Source organism: Saimiri boliviensis, chromosome 4 (genome assembly GCF_048565385.1).
Source record: "Saimiri boliviensis isolate mSaiBol1 chromosome 4, mSaiBol1.pri, whole genome shotgun sequence".
NCBI lineage: Eukaryota > Metazoa > Chordata > Mammalia > Primates > Cebidae > Saimiri > Saimiri boliviensis.
The window spans coordinates 92847570-92868984 of record NC_133452.1 but is presented as its reverse complement, the minus strand read 5'-3'; the positions used below and the strand labels follow the sequence as shown (position 1 = coordinate 92868984).

At 40.8% G+C, this 21415-nt stretch overlaps 1 protein-coding gene across 1 annotated transcript in view; it reads right to left on the bottom strand.

Annotated features, from left to right (window-relative positions):
• LOC101053061 (putative adhesion G protein-coupled receptor F2P) overlaps positions 1 to 3471 on the bottom strand; it is a 41137-nt gene extending 37666 nt beyond the window's left edge. The window contains exon 1 of the mRNA XM_003923091.3: positions 3282 to 3471. The gene's annotated coding sequence lies outside the window, so the exon portion shown is untranslated. The remainder of the gene's footprint in view (positions 1 to 3281) is intronic.
• Between the last annotated feature and the right edge of the window lie 17944 nt (positions 3472 to 21415).

The window sequence follows — 21415 nt, the reverse complement described above, 5'->3', positions numbered from 1 at the left end:
AAACAGATATATAGACCAATGGAACGGAACAAAGACCTCAAAAATAACATCACACATCTGCAACCATCTGATCTTTGACAAATTTGGCAAAAACAAGCAATGGGGAAAGGACTCCCTATTTAATAAATGGTGTTGGGAAAACTGGCTAGCCATAGGCAGAAAACAGAAACTGGATCCCTTCCTTATAACTTACACAAAAATTAACTCCAGATGGATTAAAGACTTAAACATAAGGCCTAAAACCATAAAAACCCTAGAAGAAAACCTAGACAATACCATTCAGGACTTAGGCGTGGGCAAAGACTTCATGACTAAAACACCAAAAGCAATGGCAACAAAAGCCAAAATTGACAAATGGGACCTAATTAAACTAAAAAGTGCACAGCAAAAGGAACTATCATCAGAGTGAACAAGCAACCTACAGAATGGGAGAAAATTTTTGCAATCTATCCATCTGAAAAATGGCTAATATCCAGAATCAACAAGGAACTCAATCAAATTTATAAGAAAAAAACAATCCCATCAACAAGTAGGCAAAGGATATGAACAGACACTTCTCAAAAGAAGACATTTATGCAGCCCACAAACATATGAAAAAAAAGCTCATAATCACTGGTCATTAGAGAAATGCAAATCAAAACCATAATGAGATACCATCTCATGCCAGTTAGAATGGCGATCATTAAAAAGTCAGGAAACAACAGATGCTGGAGAGGATGTGGAGAAATAGGAACACTTTTACACTGTTGGTGGGAGTGTAAATTAGTTCAACCGTTGTGGAAGACAGTGTGGTGACTCCCCAAGGATCTAGAACCAGAAATACCATTTGACCCAGCAATCCCATTACTGGGTATATACACAAAGGATTATGAATCATTCTACTATAAGGATAAATGTACATGTATGTTTATTGTGGCACTGTTCACAAAGACTTGGAACCAACCCAAATGCCCATCAATGATAAGCTGGATAAAGAAAATGTGGCACATATACACCATGGAATACTATACAGCCATAAAAAAGGATGAGTTCATGTCCTTTGCAGGGACATGAATGAAGCTGGAAACCATCATTCTCAGCAAACTAACACAGGAACAGAAAATCAAGATGACATATTCTCACCAATAAGTGGGATTTGAATAGTGAGAACATATGGGCACAGGGAGGGGAACATCACACACTGGGGCCTGTTGGGAGGTGGGTAGCTAGGGGAGAAATAGCATTAGGAGAAATACCTAATGTAGATTACGGGTTGATGGGTGTAGCAAACCACCATGGCATGTGTATCCCTATGTAACAAACCTGCCTGTTCGGCACATGTATCTCAGAACTTAAATAATAATAAAATAAAATTTAAAAAATAAAAATAAGGAGCTTTCAGTTCGAGAGAGGATTAATTTCTTGAATTCATTCAGTAAGTAATTATTAATTATCTACTCCCTGCCAAGCACTATTCTAGGTCCTAAGAATACAGCAATAAATAAGTGGGCAGTCCCTGCTTGTAGTGAGCCCAGAATCTATATGAATAAGTAAAAATGCAGTAAGTCAGAAGGTAGTAAGCCCTACAGGAAGAAAGAAAGAAAGAAAGCAGAGAAGGGGAACAGGAGTATTGGAGGTTGAGGGAAAGGAGGTAGGAGTGTTGCAATTTTAAACAGGGTAAGCTAAAACACAACATGAAGAAGGTAATTAAGTAAACTATGCAGATAACTGGGGAAAGATCATTCCAGGCCGAAGAAACAGTCAATGCAAAGATCTGAAGCCAGAGGCATACGTACAAGGAAAAGCAAGAGGCCTGTATTACTAGAGCACAGGGCATCGGGGACAGAAGGGAGGGGTTAGAGTAGAAGTAATGAGATCAGAGAAATGACTGCAGCCACAATGCGTAGGGCAGGCATCCCCAAACTACGGCCCCCTGAGGCCATTTATCCGCCCCCCCACCCCCGCCGCACTTCAGGAAGGGGCACCTCTTTCATTGGTGGTCAGTGAGAGGAGCACAGTGTGTGGCGGCCCTCCAAGGGTCTGAGGGACAGTGAACTTGCCCCCTGTGTAAAAAGTTTGGGGACGCCTGGTGTAGGGACTTATTAGAAAAAAAAAAAAAAAAAAAAAAAAAGGAAGAAGAAGAAGAAAGAAGGAAAAACACACATTTTGTCAAATCCCGAAGGATAAACTTTTTTTTTTTTTTTTTTTTTTTTGAGATGGAGTCTCCCTCTGTTGCCCAGACTGGAGTGCAGTGGTGTGATCTTGGCTCACCGCAACCTCTACCACCCTGGTTCAAGCAATTCCCCTGCCTCAACCTCCTGAGTAGCTGGAATTATAGGCGTGCACCAACACGCCCGGCTAATTCTTTTGTATTTTTAGTAGAGACGGGGTTTCACCATGTTGGCCAGACTAGTCTCGAACCCCTGACTTCAGGCAATCTGCCACCTCACCCTCCCAAACTGCTGGGATTTCAGGCGTGAGCCACCGAGCCTGGCCAGGATAAACATTTTTAAGTAAAACTAAACTTTTAAAACTCACGTTCAACAGATACTGACAGAATCTTTCAGAAAAAAGAAAGGAATAAAGTATCAATTATACTCTTTTAAGAAACAGTATGAAAGACGGGGAGTGTAGCTGTATCCCTGCAATACAAAGAATAACACAACGAGGACAATTTTCAGAACTGAGAGAAATCTCCTCAAAGTTTACCATCCTCTTGAGAAAGTCTCACCTGAGAAGAAGAATGTGTAAGGCCAACAGTTTTCATTCCCATAGGTTGGTCGTTGGTGCAGAACTTTTTGAGAAGGTATGAAAATATTCCTCAGTTTCAAGAAGGATTTGGGGCTAGTGACACTTTCATAATAAGCCAAAATTGTAGATAAAACATTACAAGGTCTGATGAGGGAAAATAATGATAACAATGTTCATTAACTCTTGTATTTACAACTAGTCACTTGCAGATTATCAGAAAAAAAGTTAGAGATTCCCATTTCCTGTATTCTGATCTTTGGATAAAATTAGTGGAGCAGAGAAGAACAGAGAATAATAAATGAAAACAAAAATATTTTTAGGCAGACTTGTGATATTATTATATTATAAAGTGCCTCAAAGTTAACAAATTTCTTATTCACTGTATGTTTGCTTATTCACTGCATAAATTCACTTATTGACTACACACGTTACTAATTAAACCCCAAATTACCAAAGCCTCACAAATCCAGACTCATAAGTGGCTGCGCATCTCTAAAATTCCTCTCGAAAGAAAGTCACTGGAAGGAGAAGGAGGACCTGGAACTACTCACTGTGGCTGGCCAAAGTCACCGGCAAATTTGCCCCACACCCTGGCAGCTGGAGATGTGGGCATTAGTGGCTCTTCTCTGTCATATCTTGCTACAGATCAGCAGGCTGGGCTCTTGTAAGTATGAGAGCCGAGTTAGCACCGAATAGCAGCTCCCCGGGCTGAGGCAGTCAGGCTGGGCGCTCGGCGCTCCCACAGACAGTCAGCCCCATGTGCAGGGGTGCTGCAGCCTGACAGACAAGTCCTGCATGGGAGTAGCTCCTGCAGTGGGAGGGGCACAGCACTGGAGAATGGATGAGTCACACGAGGTGACAGACACAAACTCACAAAAGGCAAATGCTCCTGTCTTGGACAAGAGATTCAAGACTGTGGGCCGGGCGCAGTGGCTCACGCCTGTAATCCCAGAACTTGGGAGGCCGAGGCGGGTGGATCACAAGGTCAAGAGATCGAGACCATCCTGGTCAACATGGTGAAACCCCATCTCTACTAAAAATGCAAAAATTAGCTGGGTGTGGTGGTGCCTGCCTGTAATCCCAACTCGGGAGGCCTGAGGCAGGAGAATTGCTTGAACCCAGGAGGCGGAGGTTGCAGTGAGCCGAGATCGCACCATTGCACTCCAGCCTGGGTAACAAAAGTGAAACTCCAACTCAAAAAAAAAAAAAAAAAAAAAAAAAAATACTGTGGTGGTAGCACAGGGTGTGTGATACATGGCTGTAGCTCCTTTGTTCTCACGAATCACTCTGAGCCTAAAGGTTTGGAAACCACAAGTGCCTATGCTTGGGGCTCTCATACTGGCTGGCTGGCTTTCTGGTCACTAGGACTATGGTGGTATGGTTCCCAACTAGGATAGTGGTGGTGATGTTCCTGTTGGTCCCCACCTGCAAGCACAAGGTAGCATTATGATTCCTCACCTCCTTGTGGTCAGTGGGGCCATGTAAGTAATTCTGCATGGTGACCGGCAATTCAGAATAGTGGTTACCTCACCAGACTGGGTCCCTGAGTGACCATGATAAGCAGAGTTTCCTGCTAACACATGATGACCATAGGAAAAGATTACTTCTTACTATTCTTAGTCCCTGAGAGTTGGGGGCTATTGGCCACCTCAGCATAACCTACCCTATACTGACTGATATAAGGACAAAGACTCCCGCAAAGCAACATGGTCAGTGACATGTCTTTTTAATCCCAGCATTCTCCCTTTCTCATTTTGTTTCCTTGGCTGGTCTTGATCTTCTAGGAAGTAACCAGGGAATGATGGGAAAGTCCCCAGCTGCTGTGAATACTATTTTTCTCGAATAGTGAATGCTATTTTTCTCTAATTCTAGGTTTGTGAATGCCCTGAGGGCTGAATACTCCTCTCTTAAAATCCGCTCAAGTCTACTCCTCAGATGGGAAAATTACATCTTTTAAAAAATATAGGTTGGACACAGTGCCTCATACCTGTAATCTCAGTACTTTGGGAGGCCGAGGCAGGAGGAATGCTTGAGGCTGGGAGTTTGAGACCAGCCTGGGAAACATAATGAGACCTTGTCTCTACTTTAAAAAAGAAAAAAAAAAAAAAATTATCTGGGCATGATTGTGCGCACCTGTAGCCCCAGCCACTCAGGAGGCTGAGGTAGGAGGATCACTTGAGCCTGGGAGATTGAGGCTATAGTGAGTGGAGTCACACTGCATTCCAATCAGCGTGACAGAATAAGACAGGGTCTTATTCTGTCACGCTGATTGGAATATATATATATATATTCCAATATATATTTATATTATATATATATTCCAATATATATTTATATTATATATATTCCAATATATATTTATATCATATATTTTTATATATATTCCTATATATATATATAAATATATATATATATATAAATCTCTGTACATTTTCCTCAATTTTGCTGTAACCCTAAACTGCTCTAAAAAATAAAGCATATATAGCAGTTTAGGTCTACAGCAAAATTGAAGCAACAGTACAGAGATTTCCCAAATAACCCTACCACCCCCCCCACACACACACACACATACACAACTTCCCCCACTATCAACTCGTGCAGTAGGTGATGCATTAATTACAGCTGATGAACCTACGCTAACACATCCTCATCAGTCACACTGTCAGTATGTATATACAAAACGCCCAGTATGCCCTGCATCTGCGGATGTAACAATTTATATAAAATATGACCCCTAGCCTCCCAGAGCTCATACTTCTAGTTAGAAGAAGAGAACACAAAAATATGAAAAACATACAAGATCTTCTCTACTAATAGCTGAGGCAGTCAGTCCCAACAAGGGAGGAGTTGATGGAGGCTGGGCTGGTTGGGAACTACTTCATGCAGAATACAGGGACAGTCCAGGCGTTGAAGGACATGTCCGATTTACACTGAACAAAGTTTTGGCAGATGGAGAGATTGATTAATGGTTAACGGTTCACTTGTTCAGTAAACGTTTATTGCACATCTACTAGAGATAAGCAATGTAAAAGATGGAAGTGTTCTTGAAGATTGTCCAAGCCCAGCCCTACACAGCACAAATGAGAAAACCAACCCAGCTATTATTTCCAGAACTGGGACTCCCAGCTTTTGAAAAGGCTGGGGCTTGCACTGGCCTAAACCAAATGAAGCAGGACTCCCAGCCATGGCGCCAGCCTCATCCCCAGTCACTCTCTGACTAACACATCTTCCTCTGGTAATGCCTTACTGACGGTTTTCATACATTGTTTCAAGCTTCCAAGCATTCATGCCTGCTGTGTGTGCCCTGTGCCTAGGGGACATCCTTCCCTCCTCTACTCTCTGGCTGACTCCTTGTACTCAGTCAGATTCAACCTAACTCTCTTCTTGCGTAAGTCTCCTCCAGAAGCCAGGGTGAAACTGAGTGCCCCTTGTTTTGCATACATCTGCCTTAACACTGATTTTGTAATGCTGGAATCCAAATCCTCCCCTCTGCAATCATCTCCACAAAGGCTGTGACCTGCCTTGTCCTGCTCATCTTGCTCCAGCCATACAAACTGGCTCACAACTCTTTTCCACTCTGCTGACCTTCGCAGTAGCCTGAAAGGCGTCTGCCCCTCTCCACCCAAAGCTTCACCTGGCTGACTCATTCTTGTCCTCAAGTGTCTCTTCCCCTGTCAGGCTTTCCTGACCATCTGCTCTGGCCTGGTTTCTCCCTTTGCACCGCCATGGGATGTGGTGCACAAGACTGGCACCACCTCATCATCTAGGTTTTAGTGCAAATGTCATCTCTTCAGGGAAGCATTCTCCGATGTGGCAACCATTATTTACCTACCCCAGTCCACACTGCCTTCTTCCTTGCCCAGAACTCAAGATTTGATGACCCATGATTATTGTGAATGAATTGTGGCAATATAGGTCTTCTTTGTTGGTCACTAAACTACATGCAGGCAGGCCACTATTTCTGTTCGACGAATTTGAGGGGGAGGTTTACTAGGGGATGTGAAAGCTTTGAGAAAGAATCTTTCCCTAATAAGACATCTACACTAGGGAGAAAATTTATTATCTTATCATCATTCTCGCACCCCTTTCCCCTTCTGGCTTTGGAAACCGAGAGGATGTAGTATCTGCAGCTTCGGCAGTCATTCTGCAGCCATGAGGAAAATGTCAATATGCTGCCAATGGGGAAACAGAGAGATGGAAAAAACTCTTGATCTTTGATGACATGACTGAATTACTGAATCCACCCTGGGATCAATAACCTCTGGGCAATTTTAAAATAAATAATTCATGCCCCTAGGGCTTAAGCCACTGTTAGGTTTTCTGTTATGGTGGCCAAAATAGCTTAATTTGGCCAGGCGTAGTGACTCATGCCTGTAATCCCAGCACTTTGGGAGGCTGAGGCAGGTGGATCACCTGAGGTCAGGAGATCTGACATGGCAAAATCTTGTGTCTACAAAAAACACAAAAATTAGCTGGGCATGGTGGTGCGTGCCTATAATCCCAGCTACTCGGGAGGCTGAGGCATGAGAATCGCTTGAATCCGGGAGGTGGAGGTTGCAGTGAGCCGAGATCGTGCCACTGCACTCCAGCCTAAGCAGCAAGAATGAAACTCTATCTCAAAGAAAAAATATATATATATAGCTTCATCTATACTCTTAACATTCGATCTGAAGTAACACCCAGTCATTCTTCGTAACATTTCACTGTTTTCCTCAATCTATCACTAGTCAAAAGTATCATGCTTAGTGGTTTGCTATTTGGCCAATTTTCCTATCCCACTAGAAGGTAAGGACCATGGAGGTAGGGACTTTGTGATTTTGTCACTGCTCTATTTCTGGCACCTAAAACAATGTCTGGCACTCAGTAGGAGTACAATAAGTGATTGGACAAACGAATACCTCTGGAGTCAATTCTTTCTTGTCTGTGTTTTAAATCAGACTGTGGGCTCCTCAAGGTCAGAGAATTCAAACTATATATTTTCTCAAAACCTAATAGACTGCTTGGTATATAGCAGGTAATTATTAAATGTTCTATGAATGGACACATGTGTTCCCTATCCTTTCTCCAATGGTCACCCAGGACATAATTCATGATCAGTCAATATTTGACATCTATTGGAAAAGGTGATTGATAAGAGAATTCTGAACTGTTGCTTTATGAGTGTTAAACTTACAAGAGAAATTTATGACATGGTCTTAACCTGGCAAAACATCTTAGACTAGCCATGCAGACCAAACTTCCGGATGAAACTCTTCTGGTAATGAAGAACTGATCTCCACAGGAGTCAGTTTTTCTAGCCACATTGCAACTGTATTTTTTCCTGAGTGGGCCAAAATATGCCCATTTGTTATTGACAGCTATTGTCAACTTTATAGTTCTCTCTCAAGCTTATTTATCTTCTTCAAAATCTAGACCTGAAACAAATACCCTCTCCATGTCTGTACACAAGCAGCTGAACTTGGCAGGTATAAAATTACAGAACAAAGCCATCTACTATACGTCATTCACCGTAAGATGCCATTGATTATGATATGCCCATTATTTTACGGGCCATAGAGAAAACAATGGTGGCAATTAAATTATGAAATAATCAGAGGAAACCAGTACTAAGATACTATGGAATGGTGCTAGAATGCATCCCAAATTCTGAGGTTAAAAAATGTGCATCTGGGAATTGATAAAATATATGTGATAGTTTCACTTTAAAATAATAAATACAAAATTCCATACAGCTGGTCAACCCTGAGATGATTCACTGGCAAGGTCGTTTTTCCATGATCCTGTAGGATTAATGACATTTATTGGCTTTCTTCAAATGACTGATGCAACTCTTCCCTAGCTTCATTTAATATTTTACAGAGAAAATCGAAGCAACCAGATGAGGATTGTATCTTCTCACCGGTAAACCCACGTCCCACCTGCATGCACTCTGGCCTTCTTCTTTGCTATCATGTGAGAGGGAGTTTCTGTCATCCTGTCTAAATTAATCCCTCCACAGGAGCTCCGTCCCTGTCTCCTCCGACGTTCTTAAGGACCACATTTCTTTAGATTTCCTTCCTATTTCCTGCACCACCAGTATCTCCCTCTACTGTGGATAATGCTATTGACGTTCAAATATGCTCAAGTATCTTCCTTCCTCAGACAAAGCAAAGCAAAACAAAAGTCTCCCTTGTTTGTTTGTCGTCACTGACTGCCTCAAGTCCCTCTTCCTGGCTAAACCTCCTGAAAACTGTCTCCACTTCTTACCTTATTGTTCTCACACGTTTCATGCCATTGAAACCAATTGTATAAAGGTCACCAATGTTCTCCATCTTAAGAATTCTATAATTAACTTTGCTCTCATTTTGCCTGACATTTCAGCAGCAATCAATTCAGTTAACCATTTCTCTCTTTGTTGAAATACTTCCCATTTTAATTTTTATTTTTTAAATTGCGGTTTAAAAAATTATGCAAAATTTACCCTCTTAATTATTTTGAAGTGAACTCCAGTAGCAGTACTGAGCAATTCCCCACTACCCCCTCCTCCCAGCCTCTGGCACCACCTTTCTACTTTCTGTTTCTGTGAATTTAACTACTTTAAATAACTCATGTTTGTAGAATCACACAGTATTTATTGTTTTGTGACTGGCTCATTTCACTTAGCATAATGTCCTCAATATTAACTCGTATAGTGATATATAACAAGATTTCCTTCTTTTTATGGCTGAATAATATTCCATTTTATGTATCTATCAGCCTTTCCTTATCTACTTATCCGTCAATAGACGTTTGGGTTGCTGAAACACCACTCTTCTTAAATTTGTATGTACCTCTCTTTACTATTTCCTGTCTGATCTCCTCTCTACCAGATTTCTAAGTCTTGGAGCTCCCCAGACCTTCTCCTCATCCTCCCTCCCCCTCCTCACCCTCTTTCCCTATAGGAGCTCACCCACTTCCACAGCCTAGATCTCCAGGCCACACTTCTCTTCTAAGCGCTACATTCACATGTCAGCAAGTCCTATCATTTCTTCCTCAAAATTTAGCTCACATCTGCCCATTTCTTTATATAGTCCTGAGCCATGAAGCCATGTTTCAGTTGACGAACCACATATATACTGGTGGTCCCATAAGATTATAACACCTTATTTTTACTGTACCTTGTCTATGTTTAGATTTGTTTAGGTACACAAATAGTGATCATTGTGTTACAGTTGCCTAATGCAGTACAGTAACATGTTGTGCAGGGTTGTAGCCTAGGAGCATAGGCTATATCATACAACCTGGGAATGTAGTAGGTTATACCATCCAGGTTTGTGTAAGCATACTCTATGATGTTTGCATGATGACAAAAATCACCTAATGACACATTTCTAGGAAACTATCCTCATTGTTAAGTGACACATGACTGCATCGCCATCCAGTCCCGGCCATCTTCCTCTCTGGCCTGTCCTAACAAAAACACTTTCTAATTGTTCTCTCTGCTTTACTCTTGCCCCCTTTCAATCTGTTTTCAGAAATCTTGTAAGTCTATATTCAATTACATGGCGTCCCAGATTAAGACCTATTCTCATTACACTTAGGATAAGATCTGGATGCCTCACGTGGCCTGCAAGGCCCACCTGACGTAGGACCGGTCTGCCTCTTCAGCCTCCTCTTGGGCCTTTTCTACCTCTGTCTATGCTAATCCAGATATAAGGGCTTCCATTCAGCTCCTGATACTTACAAACACCTTTCCACTTCAGGGCCTGTGTCTAGCCTGTTTATTCTGCCTGGGATCACTGTGCATATCTCCTTCTCCCCAGCCCCTCGCCTTTCTGCCTTCTTCCACACACACACCCCACATCCTTTGTGGGACTGTTTCTCCTCTCCAGCATGCAGTCAAAACTAAGAGGAGGAAAAAGCAGCTTAGGAAAATGCTGAGCCTGCCTTGTGTGACCCTGAGACTGAGGGCTTCCTTCAATGCTGTCACAGAGCTCGCTCGCCTCACCCTAGTCCAGCCTTGCTTCTCTCTCAGGTCTTAGCTTCAGTACTTCCCATGGAGGCCTTCACTGACCATTCTCTCTAAGAGGTCTCCCCATCCTTCCAACCCACCAACCCCTTAATCCTAAATTACTATGCCCTGTTTGATTCCCTTAATTCATGTATCTCTATTTATAATGACACAGTTGACCCTTGAACTACGTGGAAGTTAGGGGTGCCAGCCCTCTTATGCAGTCAAAAATTTGTATATAACTTTTGACTCTCTCCAAAACTTACACACTTACAGCCTACTGTTGACCAGAAGCCTTGCCAATAACATAACAGTCAATTAACACATGTTTGTATGCTGTATATATTATATATTGTATCCTTACAATAAAGCTAGAAAAAAGAAAACGTTATTAAGAAAATCATAAGGAAGAGAAAATATATTTCTATTCATTAAGTGGAAGTAGAACATCATAGATGTCTTCATCCTTGTTGTCGTCACAATGAGTAGCCTGAGGAGGAGGAAGAGAAGGGGTTGGTCTTGCTGTCTCAGGGGTGGCAGAGGCAGAAAAAAATCCAAGTATGAATGGGATTGCATAGGTCCAACTTAGGTTGTTCATGGCTCTACATTTTGTGGTTGTCTCTTTAGCTCCCCTCTCCCAGGAAAATAAGAGCTGTACATACACAGTGTTCGTCTGGCTTTTAATTAATTTAATAGTTACAATGACTTTAACCATCCATCCATCCAGCCATCCATGAGCAAGTATGGTTTCAAACTCCCATCAATGTTCTGTTCATCTTCTTCTGCCTTCTGAATGGAGGAGGGGAGAAGGAGCATGTAAATTCATGTTTTGAGAACTATCTAATGACATGAAAAAAAAAAAAGAAATATCAAGTGATAAAATGTCCAAACATGTATATAATATGTTATTTTGAAATAAAAAACATGCATGCCTATATGTTCATTGCAGCACTATTCACAATAGCAAAGAAATGGGATCAAGCCAAACGTCCTTTAATGATAGACTGGATAATGAAAATGTGCTACATATATAACATGGAATCCTATGCACCCACAAAAAGGAATGAGTTCATGAGCTTTGTAGGGACATGGTTGAAGCTGGAAGCCATTCTTCTCAGCAAACTAATGCAGGAACAGAAAACCAAATACTGCATGTTCTCACTTATAAGTGGGGGCTGCACAATGACAATACATGGACACAGGGAGGGGAACAACACTTACTGGGGCTTGTCAGTGGGTTGGGGATGAGAAGAGCATTACAGAAAAGAGCTAATGCATGCTGGCCTTAATACCTAGGTGCCACAAACCACCAAACCACACTGAACCAATATAACAAACCTGCACATCCTACATATACACCTCAGAACTTAAAATTAATTTTTAAAAAAGAAGAATGAAACCATATGTGACACATGTACATCCAACATCATACTGAGGAAGGAAAAGTTGAAAGCCTTCACCCCTAAGAACTGGAACAAGACAAAAATGCCCATTTTCACTAGTCCTATAGTACTAGAAGTCCTAGCTAGAGCAATCACACAAGAGAAAGAAAGAAAAGGCATCCAAATTGGAAAAGAGGAAGTCATATTATTTCTGTTTGCTGACAATATGATCTTGTACCTAAAAAAGCCCTACAGACTCCTAGGTTTGATAAATAAATTCAGTAGAGTTTCAAAATGCAAAATCAACATTCAAAAATCAGTAGCCTCTCTATCGGCCAATAATGATCAAGCTGAGAAACAAATTAAGAACTTAAGTCTTTTTACAATAGCCACAAATAAAATAAAGCAAAATAAATACCTAGGAATACATTTAATAAAGTAGGTGAAAGATCTATATGAGGAAAACTATAGCTGGATGCAGTAGCTCATGCCTGTAATCTCAGAACTTTGGGAGCCCAAGGCAGGTGGATCGCCTGAGCTCAGGAATTCGGGACCATCCTGGGCAACATGGTGAAACCCTGTCTCTATAAAAAATACAAAAATTAAAACAAATTTGCAAGAAAAAACCAACAACCTCATCAAAAACTGGGCAAAAGCTATAAACAGACACTTTTAAAAAGAAGACATGTATGTGGCCAACAAACATATGAAAAAATGCTCAACATCACTGGTCACTAGAGAATGCAAATCAAAACCACATTGAGATACCATTTCATGCCAGTTAGAATGGCGATCATTAAAAAATCTGAAGACAACAGATGCTGGAGAGGATGTGGAGAAATAGGAACGCTTTTACATTGTTGGTAGGAATGTAAATTAGTTCAACCATTGTGGAAAACAGTGTGGCGATTCCTCAAGGATCTAGAAATAGAAATATCATTTGACCCAGCAATCTCATTACTAATTATAAATTGTTCTGTTATAAAGACATATGCCCATGTATGTTCATTGTGGTACTGTTTACCATAGCAAAGACTTGGAACCAACCCAAGTGCCCATCAAAGATAGACTAGATAAAGAAAGTGTAGCACATGTACACCATAGAATACTATGCAGCCATAAAAAAGATGAGTTCATGTCCTTTGCAGGGACATGGATGAATTTGGAAACCATCATTCTTAGCAAAGTGACACAAGAACAGAAAACCAAACACCACATATTCTCACTTTTAAGTGGGAATTGAACAATGAGACACATGGACCCAGGGAGGGAAACATCATACACTGGGGACTGTCAGGGGGTGGGAAGCTAGGGGAGGGATAGCATTAGGAGAAGTATCTAATGCAGGTGATGAGGGGATGGAGGCAGCAAACCACCATGGCATGTGTATACCTATGTAACAATCCTTCAAGATCTGCACATGTGCCCCAGAACTTAAAGCATGATTTAAAAAAAAAAATAGCTGGGCATGGTGGCACTCGCCTCTAATTCCATACTCCAGAGGCTGAGGTGGAAGGATTGCTTGAGCCTGGAAGGTCGAGGTGGCATTGAGCCAAGATTGTGCCACTGCACTCCAGCCTAGGTGACAGAGTGAGGGCTGTCTCAAAAACAAAAACAAAAACAAAAACAAAAAACTATAAAACACCGATAAAATAAATTGTAGAAAACACAAATAAATGGAAAAAACTTCCCATGCTCATGAATTGGAAGAATATTGTTAAAATGATTACACTGTCCAAAGCAATAAGAGATTCATTGCAATTCCTATTAAAATGCCAATATCATTTTTCACAGAGTTAGAAAAACAAACCTAAAACTTATATGGGATCCCAAAAAGGAGCCCAAATAACCAAAGCAATTTTAAGCAAAAAGAACAAAGCTAGAGACATCACATTATCTGACTTCAAATTATACAAGGCCTTAATAACCAAAACAGCATGGAACTAGTACATAAACACACGAATAGACCAATGAAACTGAATAGAGAATTCAGAAATAAAGCGATATACCTACAGCCAACTGATCTCCACCAAAGTCAACAAAAATATGCACTGGGGAAAGGACGCTCTATTCAATAAATTGTGCTGGGAAAATTGTATGATCTCATGCAGAAGAATGAAACTGGACCTCTATCTCTCACTATATCCAAAAAAATAACTTAAGATAGATTAAAGACTTACTAGACCTGAAACTGTAAAAGTTCTAGAAGAAAACAGGAAAAATTCTTCTGGACCTTGGCCTCAGCAAAGAATTCATGACTAAGATCCCAAAAGCAAATTCAACAAAAACCAAAATAAACAAATATGACTTAATTAAACTAGAAAGCTTCTGTACAGCAAAAGAGATATGATTAACAGAATGAACAGAAAACTTACAGAATGGGAGAAAATAATTGTAAACTGTGCATCTGACAAAGGACTAATTATCCAGAATCCAAATGGAAATCAAACCATCCCCATTAAAAAGCAGGCAAAGACATGAACAGGTATTTTTCAAAAGAAGACATAAAACAGGCAAGAAGCATATAAAAAAATGTTCAGCATCACTAATCATTAGATACATGCAAATTAAAACCACAATGAGATACCACCATATACCAGTCAGAATGGCTATTATTAAAAAGTCAAAAAATAACAGATGTTGACAAGAGTGTGGAGAAAGGGAATGCTTATACACTGTTAGTGGAAATGTAAATTAGTACAGCCCCTACAGAAAACAGTATAAAGATTTCTCAAAGAACTAAAAATACAAGTGTCATTCTACCCATTAATCATACTGGTATCTACCCAAAAGAAAAGAAATTATTATATTTTAAAAAGTTATCTGCACTCATATGTTTATCACAGCACTATTCACAATAGCAAAGATATGGAATCAATCTTAGTGTCCATCATCAGATGATTGAATAAAGAAAATGACTGAATAAGTATATATATATGTGTGTGTGTATATATATATATACATATATATGTTTTATATATATACATATATATGTTATATATATACATATATATGTTATATATATACACATATATATGTTATATATATATACATATATATGTTATATATGTGTGTGTGTGTGTGTCATGGAATACTATTCAGCCATAAAAAATAATAAAATCATGTCTTTTGTAAATGTAATGTAAATGGAATTGGAGGCCATTACCCTTAGTGAAATGACTCAGAAACAAGTCAAATACTGCATGTTCTCACTTACAACTGGCAGCTGCTAATGTGTACACATAGACACAGAGAGTGAAACAGACTTTGGAGACTTGAAAAGCTAGAAGAGGGATGAGGAATTCCCTAACAAGTACAAGGTGCACTTGTTAAGTGATAAGTACTCTAAAAGCCAAGACTTCACCACTATACAATGTATCCATATAACAAAACTGCACTGATACCCACAATCTATAAAAATTAAAACTTAATTTAAAAAAAAATTTAAAGAAAAGTTCTTTACATATCTACACATACAATGTAAAAAATGATGTAAAGAAACAAAAATGTTTATAGTTATCTCTTCTTTGATTAGTGGCTTGTAGGAACATTTTATACTCATATTTTCACAACAAAAACATAATTGAAATTAGCAAAAAAATGCAAAACAAAACAAAATCCTTCACCAGTCAAAATTCAGTTCAGAAATCTGATTCAACTCTGCGTTCCAAATACTAAGAGTTATAATCTAGTGAATGGGCCTTGCACACCTGTTGGAAGAGCTGGGGGAACGAGAGGAGGTATCCCCAAAATCTCAGCCTGCAGCTCCAAAGCCCAGGGCTTCCCAAGAGCTCACCACAAATCATAGAGCCTTCAAGAAACACCTACTGCTCCACAGGGATGGAAAGGAGTAAGAGGGAAACAAAGTCTTGGAAAGATAAAGCCATGCTTGAGCGGATTCAAGAAGAACTCCGAAGTAAGTGATTCCCAAGAAGCTGCCCCAGTTCAGCAGCCCCCAGCTCAGGTGTGGTTGGTTCCGAGGAGCAGCCCTGCCAGCTCCATCACTTCTCGGCCTGCAGTTGGCCTGCCTGTACCCACAGCTGCACCTGGAGAACAGCCTCTTCTCATTTGCCTTTCAACCCACAGGAAAAGAGAATCTAGGGTACATAGTTTCTGGCTTTTCATCTGCGATGTGGTTGAAGATCATACGGGGATGTGGCAGTAATGCCAAACAGACAACCGACAATGCCAAAAAACAACAACAAAACTATGAAACAAAACAATAGCAGGACAACTTTAAAGGTGATAATACTATGAGGTTTCTACTTACCTAGAACTTCTCATTTGAAGCACCAGTCTTGGTTGTAACAGAAAGGTATCATCCAGCCAGTCCAGCTATCCATTGGATATAAAATGATATTTAAAGCATTCTTTGTATTGTGCGGTTCCATATTGTTTTTACCTCCAAGGATTATGAAAATGACAAAGAATTTGTATAGCATAGCACAGTTCCAAGTCTGACCTGGGAACTCCCTGGGCAAGTCACTATTTATTCTGGGGATGATTTTTTAAAACACACCCCCCTAAAAAGTACTTTCTCTCAGTGGTAAGCTGAATCCTTTCTCTGAGGCCTTCCATTACTGCCATAAAGAAGGGAGGAGTGAATACCACAGCACAGGGAAAAGAAGGCTGGCATATTGGAAAATTTCAATCTGACAGGAAGCAGAGAGCCTGTGGCTGGCAGAATAATGCGCCCTCCCCCCACCACCACCACAGATACATACACATGCTAGTCCCAGGAATCTGTAAATATGTTACCTTACACGGCAAAAGAGATTTTGCCAATGTGATGAGGAACCTTCAGACAGGTGGGCCCAATGTAATCACAAGGGTTTTTAAGAGTTGAGAGGGAGACAGAACCAGGGAGATGTGACTATGCATGAAGGATGGAGGACAGCAGTGTAAGAAGGGCTCAACCCACTACAGGTGGCTTTGGAAGTGGAGAAAAGGGGCCATGAGCTAAGAAATGCCAGCAGTCTAAGGAAGTTGAAAAAGGTAGCTGGGCATGGTGGTTCACACCTGTAAGCCCAGCACTTAGGGAGGCCCAGGCAGGTGGATCATGTGGTCAGAAGATTGAGACCATACTAGGTAACATGGTGAAACCCCATCTCTACTAAAAAAGTTAAAAAAAAAAAATTAGCCAGGCATGGTGGCATGTGCCTGTAGTGCCAGCTACTCAGGAGGCTGAGAGGCAGGAGAATCGCTTGAACTTGTGGGCGGAGGTTGCAATGAGCTGAGATTGCGCCATTGCCCTGCAGCCTGGCAACATAGCAAGACTCCAGCTAAAAAATAAATAATTGAGAAAAGGCAAGGAAATGAATTTTCTCCCTAGAGCTTCCAAAGGAACTCAGCCCTGCCTACGCCTTAATATTAGCCCAGTGAAATTCATGTCAGACTTCTGACCACCAGTATATAAAATAACACATGTCTATTGTTTTTGCACCACTAAATTTATGGTAATCAGAGTGGCAATAGAAAGCTAATCCAGGAGAGAGATCCAAGATGGCTGATTTCTAGCAGCTCAGGATTGCAGCTCCCAGTGAAAGCACAGAGAACGAGAGGATGTCACACTTTCAGACAAATGTTTGTTGCCCACAGACCAAGAGATTCCCAGCGGAGGAGCCCCACGGGTCACCAGCGCGACTCTTGGGGCCAGCGCGGCGGTTCTTGGTGCAGAGTAAACGGGATTGGGTCACCTTTTGGTTGACGTTTGGAGCTCTGGGAGGGCAGAGTCGCCTGTTCAGCTGATTCAAAAGGGGACTCAAGAGGGAGGCCAGACTGGAGATTCCCGGCAGAAGGGCACCACGCATCTTAACGCCGCTGTTTTGACCAGCACGGTGGGTTGCTCAGATTCTGGCACTGGGAATTAACGAGTTGGACCTTCACTCAGAGACCTAATTTGAAAGTCGGTAATTACAAAGACGACAGGTGGATAAATTTACAATGATGGGAAGAAACCAGCGTAAAAAGGCTGAGAATGCCCAAAATCTGAATGCCTCTCCCTCTACGGGGGATCACAGTTCCTCATCAACAAGGGAACAAGGCCTGATGGAGAATGAATGTGTTCCATTAACAGATTTAGGCTTCAGAAGGTGGATAATAAGAAACTTCTGTGAGTTAAAAGAACCTGTTCTAGCCCAATGTAAAGAAACTAAGAACCTTGAAAAAAGGTTTGACGAAATCCTAATGAGAATAGGCAATCTAGAGAAGAATATAAGTGAATTAATGGAACTGAAGCATACAATACGAGAACTCCACGAAGTATGCACAGGTTTTAAGAGTCGAACTGATCAAGCAGAATAAAGAATATCAGAGGTCGAAGACCAACTTAACGAAATGAAACGAGAAGACAAGATTAGAGAAGAAAGAGTAAAAAGGAATGAACAAAGTCTCCAAGAAATATGGGACTCTGTGAAAAGACCTAATTTACGTTTGATAGGTGTCCCTGAATGTCATGAAGAGAATGAATCTAAGCTGGAAAATATTTTTCAGGATATTATCCAGGAAAACTTTCCTAACCTAGTAAGGCAGGAAAATACTCAACTTCAGATAATACAGAGAACACCACAAAGATATTCCTCAAGTAGAGCAACCCCAAGAAACATAAGCGTTAGATTCACCAGGGTTGAAATAAAGGAAAAAATTCTAAGGGCAGCTAGAGAGAAAGACCACGTTACCCATAAAGGGAAGCCCATCAGACTCACAGCAGATCTCTCAGTTGAAACCCCGCAAACTAGAAGAAAGTGGGAGTCAATATTCAATATCCTCAGAGAAAAGAATTTTCAACCCAGAATCTCATATCCAGCCAAATCAAGCTTCATAAATGAAGGAAAAATAAATTTTTCACAAACAAGCACTCAGAGATTTCATCACCACCAGGCCTGCTATACAAGAGCTTCTAAAAGGAGCACTATACACAGAAAGGAACAGCCAGTATCAGTCATCCCAAAAACTTACCAAAAGGTAAAGAGTATCTCCATAATGAAGAATCTATATCAACTAATGGGCAAAATATCCAGCTAGCATTAAACGACAATATTAAACTCACAAATGTGAATATTAATCCTAAATTTAAATGGATTAAATGCCCCAATCAAAGACACAGACAAATTGAATAAAAAGTCAAAACCCATCGGTTCGCTGTATCCAGATCTATCTCATAAGCAAGGACACAGAAAGAAAAGAAAACAGGAGTTGTAACTTTCGTCTCTGACAACATAGACTTTAATAGTAACAAAGACTAAAAAAAAAAACAAAGGACATTACATAATGGTAAAAGGATCAATGCAACAACAGGAGTCAATGATCATAAATATATATGCACCCAATATAGGAACACCCAGATACATAAGACAAGTTCTTAATGACTTATAAAGAGACTTGGACTCCTGCACAATAATAGCGGGAGACTTTGACACCACATTGTTAACATTTGACGGATCAACGAGATAGAAAATTAACAGGGACGTCTACGATTTGAACTCAGACCTGGAACAAGTAAACTCAGTGAATATTTATAGACTTCTTACCCCAGGTCCACAGAACGTACATTTTTCTCAGTATCATATTACACCTATTTTGAAAGTGACCACATAAAAGGAAGTAAATCACACTTCAGCATTTGCATAGCATTTCACAGACTTAAATGAAATATTGGTTGGCTGTTATTTTCTTCCCTTATTCCTTCCTGTCTCCGCTGTTAAGCACAATTATCGGCATAAAAGAGGTTTTTAATACCTATTTTTACATTGCATTCCAGCCTGGGCAATAGAGCAAGACTCCTGTTCTCTCTCCCCCTTTCTCTTTCTTTCTTTCAAAAAAAAAAAAAAAAAAAAGGAAAGCTAATCCAGAGCCCTTCTGGTTCTGAACAGAAGTTCTGGCACAGAGAGCAAGAGCGAAGGGCAGGCAACAGGTGAGATGTCTTCTCAAGTCAATACTTAGCTAGGGAGGAAAGGGGCAGAGGAGAGCAAGAGGCTGAGAAACACGAAGTCTTGCCTTCTCCTGCTCCCTAAAGGCTGTATCCACTTCCTGCACACACAGACACCACACTAAGAACAAACACAGATCCCTGAGTAAGGAGAAACAGCTCAAGAGAACTTTATGTGGATTGCTACTTATTTTATACATACAGTAATCTATAATTTAGACCAGATGACAGCTGGGCATGGTGGCTCATGCCTGTAATCCCAGCACTTTGGGATGCCAAAGCAGGTGAATCACTTGAGGTCAGGAATTTTTGAGACCAGCTGGGCCAACATGCAAAACCATGTCTCTACTAAAAATACAAAAATTAGCTGGGCATGGTGGCATATGCCTATAGTCTTGGCTACTCGGGAGGCTGAGGCACAAGAATTGCTTGAGTCGAGAGGCAGAGGTTGTAGTGAGCTGAGTTCATGGCACTATACTCCATCCTGGGTGGCAGAGAAAGACTCTTATCTCACACACACACAAAAATTAATTAAAAAATAAATAAACCAATTAGAACGTTGCCTTTGAATGCAATTTTTTTCTTGCCTCAGTGAGAACAAAGGCTCGGATCAAGATAGAATAAACAAACATAAAGGCGTTTTTGCATCACACATACATTCACAAAAATTCAATAGACTGAAAAGAATATAAATTATTTTATGTAATTCTCTCTCTTTCCCTCCATGAAACTGGTAATAATCTTGGTGAGACTAAGAAAACGGTCCCTGTGCGGCACTTAGCTTGGGGAAGTAATCAGGGTAGGGAAGTAGGGTGGTTGTGTCCCATTTGGAGGTTGAAGCCCAAAGCCCTCTCTGATTTTATTTGCAGCTGCTGCCTGTATTTATGGTTTCCGCAAGACACGTATAAGCTGAGCTTTATTTGACTGCCATCTAGTGGTCATTTAATTTTCTTTTTTTTCTTTTTTCTTTTTTTTTTTTTTGAGACGGAGTTTTGCTCTTGTTACCCAGGCTGGAGTGCAATGGCGCGATCTCGGCTCACCGCAACCTCCGCCTCCTGGGTTCAGGCAATTCTCCTGCCTCAGCCTCCTGAGTAGCTGGGATTACAAGCACGCACCACCATGCCCAGCTAATTTTTTGTATTTTTAGTAGAGACGGGGTTTCACCATGTTGACCAGGATGGTCTCGATCTCTTGACCTCGTGATCCACCCGCCTTGGCCTCCCAAAGTGCTGGGATTACAGGCTTGAGCCACCGCGCCCGGCCAATTTTCTTTTTTCTTTTCTTTTTTCTTTTTCTTTCTTTTTTTTTTTTTTTTTTTTTTTTTTTTTTTTTTTTTTTTTTTTTAGACAAGGTCTCACTGTTGCCCAGGCTGGCGTGCAGCGGCGTGATCTCTGGTCTCAACCTCCT